We start from the raw sequence: 5,680 nt of genomic DNA, 5'->3' as shown, positions 1-5,680 counted from the left end.
TTTTGCTACAGACATAAATACAATTAAATCAACATTGGGTACTGTAGTATTATTGGGAAAGGGGTTGATTGGATGGAGGTCTATTCGACAGAAACATTTAAATTTTTCAACAATGGAGGCTGAATTCTCATGTTTGTCTTTATTGTGTACAGATTTAGTTTTTTATAAGCAACTATTTAAACATAAAGATAAACAATATGTGTTTGCCTAATAAATAATAATAAAGTTTAATTCTAAATTCTTTCATTAATCTCAATCTAAACATCTTTTTATTTCATTTCAATTATTTCAAATATAATCCTTAATATTTATTTTAAAAATAAAAATAAACAATATACATTTGCCTAATAGTGGTAATAATGAAGTTACCAATGTCTCTCCTTGCTTTTAATAATCTATATTAAACTTATTAATTTAGCTGGTTCTTTAGTCTGTCATATTCCCTTTCCATTACACATTTTTTTATGAATTCTAAATTAATACAGATCTTAACACACCCACACAAAAAGAAAAAAGAACAAGTATAAGTTTCCCCTCTTTTACTATTTTGAGTGTGACACCTTAATGATTAGAATATACCTTTATTCCCTCATCTTAATTCCCAATAATCCATTAGTCATTACATCTTTTCAATTGGATTCCACAGCATATTTTTCCCCCTTTAATAAGAGTTATCAGTATCTATATTACCCTATTTTCTAAATATTTTTAATTGCAGAGATATTCTTATTACCCCTTGTCACCCTGCAGAATCCCCTTTTTAATTCATCAACCATTATCTCTGAAAAAGCAATTTCTTTTCAGCATTTTACTAGTTCTGTGTTTCTTTCTTTCACATGCCTGTTTCTTACTGCTTCTCCTCCCCCTCTTTTCCCCATGTCTTTTCTCATTCCAATATATCTCTTTCTTAATATCTTCCTTTCCCCTTTTCTGCTGAGTCTTTCTGCATTTCCTGACTTCACAAGTATTCCTTCTTTTAATTGTAAAGAAACAATTTCCTTTCAACCTTTTACTACCCTGTTTCTCCAACAATATGGCCTCCCCCAATAGCAAGTCCCAGCATGTTTTATAGGCATGAAATGAAATTAAGGCCCTCCCCCCAAATTAAGGCCTATATTAAAACATGCGAAATGGGGGGAATGGTGGGGGGGCTTGCCATTAGGAAGTACTTTTGTTGCACACCCCGATATGGTGCTGCCTGCGTTGATCCCAATACGAAGTGCCCCACCAACGCCGAGGTCAACATCCAAGCCATCGCTGCCCGCCTTCCCGAAGATGCAAAGGGGGGGGGGGAATTAAGTCACCCCCGAAAAGACGGCCTAGTCATTTATTCGGGGCTCAAAAAAAAATAAGACCCAGCTTTATTATATGAGAAACACGGTAGTTCTGTGTTTCTTTCTTTCACATGCCTGTTTCTTACTGCTTCTCCTCCCCCTCTTTTCCCCATAACTTTTCTCATTCCAATTTATCTCTTTCTTAATATCTTCCTTTCCCCTTTTCTGCTGAATCTTCCTGTCTTTTCTGACTTCACAGGTATTCCCTCTTTTAATTGCTTTCTTGAAACTCAACTTTTTAACCTTCCTTCTTTCCCCACTTCTTTGTAGCGTTCTTTGTGTTAATTGTCTATTTAAAATGTCTTCTCCTTGAGTCGATTCCTCCTCCTCTGAGAATCTTTCTTCTTGTTCTTCAATCGCCATTTCCATTTTTTCTAGCACAGAGCAAAGTGATTCGCCTCTTTCCTGTAGTAATTCTCTCATATTTTTAAGTTCCATTTTTAATTCCCGAAGAGATATCATCATTCTTATATTTTATGATCATTAAAGTCCACAAAAAGAAACCACTTTTACTTTCCTTCTTTCTTCTTTCAGTTTTTTAAAGTTCTCAGCTATTCCAGTCCAGGGTTTATACCAAAAACATCAATCAGTCCCACAAACAATCTTTCCTTCCTTGCTTTTTCCTTTATTCTGGTTCTGCTTTCACTTTCTAAAATTCTTACTTTGTTTCAACATTTCTGTAATGTTATATCCACACCAGTTCATTCAAAAACAAGATGCTTTCCCTTTTATTTGAACTAAATTTTTATCAAAAGGTGACACTCTCCATTATACAAAGTCTTCATTTTTCCCCCCTATATTTTTATTTAAGGTTTTTCGAACCTCAATATTCCAACACAATCCAGTCTCCAATTTGTAAACTTTGTTATTATTATTCTTTGACAATCTTAAGTCCAGCTCTAGTTTTATACTTGTTTATTCCCAAATTATTTTAGTCCAATTTCATTAAATCTTTAATTCCAGCTTCTTCCTTTCCCGGTTCGAAGCCCCATCTAGCTGTCAAAAATATTTTTCTTCCTTTCTCTGTCCCTTTGTAATTTCGCCGCTCACTTTTCTTTTCTTAAAAATTCTATGTTACCTTAATCCCGGGGTACTTTTATTTGGTTATATTGCCCAGTTGTCCCGGTTCAGATGTTATCCACCTCTTTCTTCCCTCCTACACAAATCTTAGTCGAGCTGAGTCATCCTCTTCGGGATGGCCATTTTAGACCATTGCTGCAGTCGTCTTCAGGAGGAAAAAAAACCAAGCCCGGGGGGGGAGATGCGGCTCCCCACAATCAGGCTTGCTGCTTCCTCTTACTCCGCTGCCCCTCCAAGGCAGTTTCAGCCCCTAATCAGGATGATTGGGGCTCTCCAATGAAAGAGCATGAACGATAGCCGCAGAGAGTTGCGATCTACCGTCCGTCGGCGAGGAGGCTCTATAAACAACTATTAATTGACATGGGAAAGTCTGTTACTGAACTGTTTTTGATACTGGACTTTGTTATTTGGATTATCCCTGGACTGAAAACTGACTACTTTAACTGTGAATGACTTGGACTGCTTGTTTGGACTTTGCTTAAACATTTATTGGAAGTAAAAACCTACATTTTACTATACAGTGTAGCTGTGTGCTGTTTGTGTGTTATTCTTCACCACTCTCACTATGTCTCGCTGTGTGCGCTCATTCTCCTAATGGGGAATTACCTCAACACCCCTTGAAAATTTCGCCTCCTAAAAAAACATAAAGAACATAAAGAACAAATACAAATGGGTTAATGTTATGTCTTAACCCCCCCTCTCCTCCAAGAGGACCTTTCAGCTTGTTGGGAAATTCCTGATGAAACTGGTTAACCAATCTATCTGCATGTACATTCCAACTTTTTACCCAAGTAGCATCTGATATTGGATAACCTTTCCATAAGATCAAATATTGTAACTGTCCTCGGTGTAATCAAGGATTTTTTTTATTTCATAATGTGTCTCACCCTGTACTATAAAAGGTTTAGGGGGAGCAATTGGGATTGGTCTTATCATTGATGTAACAGCTGGTTTTAATAAACTAAAATGGAACACTGGGTGGATTTTTCCCAACAGCTGGGGAAGACTCAATTGGACTGTGACAGGATTGATTATTTTCGAAATTGGGAATGGACCTAAGAATTTAGATCCCAACTTCCTACTAGGAAGTTTCAATCTAAGGTATTTGGTTGACAAATATACTTTATCTTCTACTTTAAATGGTGGTGAAGGGTTCTATGTTTGTCTGCTTGCTTTTTGTAATTCTTTGCAGCTTAAATTAAAGCTTTTTTCATATTACCCCAACCTTTTTTTAATGTTCATCCATTCTGTTACAGACATGGATGTAGGAGGTTCTCTAGGTAATTACGGCATAGTGACAAATTCCATGCCAGTGTTGATTTGGAATGGAGTAAACCCTGTGCTGCTATGTACTGCATTATTATAAGCAACCTCTGCAAATGGTAATAACTCAGCCCAGTTTTACTGTTGATAATTTACATAGCATCTAATGTATTGTTCCACCATGGCATTTGCTCTTTCTGCTGCTCCGTTACAGCTGAGGATAACCCTTGGGACGACCCAATAGACTTTAAAAACTCCCTCCAGAATTTAGCGGTAAATTGTGCCCCTCTGTCTGATATAATTCTATGGGGTACTCCATGTAGTCTATAAATATGCTTCATGAACAGTTTTGCAAGCTTTTTTGCAGATGGAAGCCCTTTACAGGCCATAAAGTAGGCCTGCTTAGAGAACAAGTCAATAACAGTCCAAATGATTGTATTCCCTCCACTTTCAGGTAATTCTACGATTCTAAGTCCATTGTGATTTTTTCTCAGGACTGTGTTGGTTCAGCTACTTGTTGGAGGAGACCAGGGGTTTTTCCAGTTCTGTGTTTCATTGTGGCACAAATTAAACAGCTTTTTACATAGTCCTCGGCATCAGGTTTCATTTTTGGCCACCAGAACTGTCTCCTGACTAGATGTAGGGTTTTTAAGAACCCGAAGTGTCCCCCTAGCCATGAGTCATGGCTACACTTTAGTACTGTTAGTCTCAGGGTTACGCGTACATAAAGTTTAGTCCCTTTCCAAGCCAATCCCTCATTCATTGTTAAGTTGGTTTGATGTTCCACAAACCAGGGATCAATCAATAGGGCCACTTTCAACTCCAAGGTCAATTTGTCTTCCAGGCGCTTGGGATTGCGGTTGGCTTGGCCTCAAGTGGTTACTTGACCTGCCGATTGAGGTTCTGATATCAAAGCCTGCACTATTTCCTCTCGGTGATTGTCGAACTGGGGTTTCCTGGACAGGGCATCTGCCAATATTTTTTCCCTCTGGGGATATATTTCATGTTGAAGTTGAACCACTTGAAGTATTGAGCCCAGCGGACTTGTTTGGGTGATAGTTTTCGAGGGGTCTTTGGAGCCTTGAGGTTCTTGTGATCAGTCCACACCTCAAACAGCTCCTTCTCCCCTTCTAAGAAATGCCTCCAAGTTAACAAAGCCCATCATACTGCAAATGCTTCTTTTTCCCAGACCGCCCATCTTTTCTCTGTGTCCGTTAGCTTTTTGGACACAAAAGCACAAGGCATCAGTTGGTTCTGAGAGTCCTTTTGTAGCAAGATGGCTGCTACTGCCACATCACAAGCATCAGCTTGGACTATAAAAGGTCTATTCAGGTCTGGGTGCTGGAGTATGGGCTCAACTGATTTTAACATCTCAAAAGCTTTCTGACAGTCCATGGTCCAAGCAAGGGGTTGACTGGGTTTCGGTTTGGTGGGTGAAGGGTCCGTCTTTAATAACTCTGTCAGAGGGAGGGCAACCTTAGCAAAGGAAGGAATGAATTGTCTATAGAAATTGGCAATCTCCAAAAAGCATTGAAGTTGCTTTCATGTTTTGTGGGGTTAACAGTCCAGCATGGCTTTCACTTTCCCAGGGTCCATCTCAATTCCCCGGTTGGATATTCAGTAGCCTAAGTAATCCAGCGGCTCCTTGTGGAATTTGCATTTTGACAGCTTCACATATAATTTGGTGGCTAGAAGTTTTTTCAGGACTTGTCTGACCAATTTGACGTGTTCATTGATGGTTTCGCTGAATATAAGGATGTCAATCAGGTATACGAGAACTCCCCGGTACTGGTGTGGGTGTAACACTTCATTGATGAGTTGCATAAACACTGCGGGGGCTCCCTGAAGTCCGAAAGGCATGACTCTGAATTGGAAACTACCCAAAGGATAGTTAATGGCTGTTTTCCATTCATCTCCTTTTATGTGGACTCGGTAGTAAGCTTCTCTCAGATCTAGCTTGGTGAAGACCTTGCCTTTAGACAGGTGGTTTAATAAGTCTTTCA

The 5,680-nt window shown here is 39.0% G+C and overlaps 1 long non-coding RNA gene across 1 annotated transcript; it reads right to left on the bottom strand.

The window, feature by feature from the left end:
- Positions 1-319: 319 nt before the first annotated feature.
- Positions 320-2,750, bottom strand: LOC148128816 (uncharacterized). Its single transcript, XR_015745610.1, has 3 exons — positions 2,413-2,750; positions 1,421-1,983; positions 320-1,023 (listed from the first exon to the last, which is right to left on the bottom strand). It is a non-coding gene; the product is annotated as an uncharacterized LOC148128816 (long non-coding RNA).
- Positions 2,751-5,680: the final 2,930 nt, after the last annotated feature.

Source organism: Notechis scutatus, chromosome Z, assembly GCF_049901735.1.
Source record: "Notechis scutatus isolate UNSWTSFEM ecotype Mainland chromosome Z, rNotScu1.2, whole genome shotgun sequence".
Lineage (NCBI taxonomy): Eukaryota > Metazoa > Chordata > Lepidosauria > Squamata > Elapidae > Notechis > Notechis scutatus.
The sequence above is the reverse complement of the archived record's forward strand: the minus strand, read 5'-3'. Positions and strand labels throughout refer to the sequence as shown.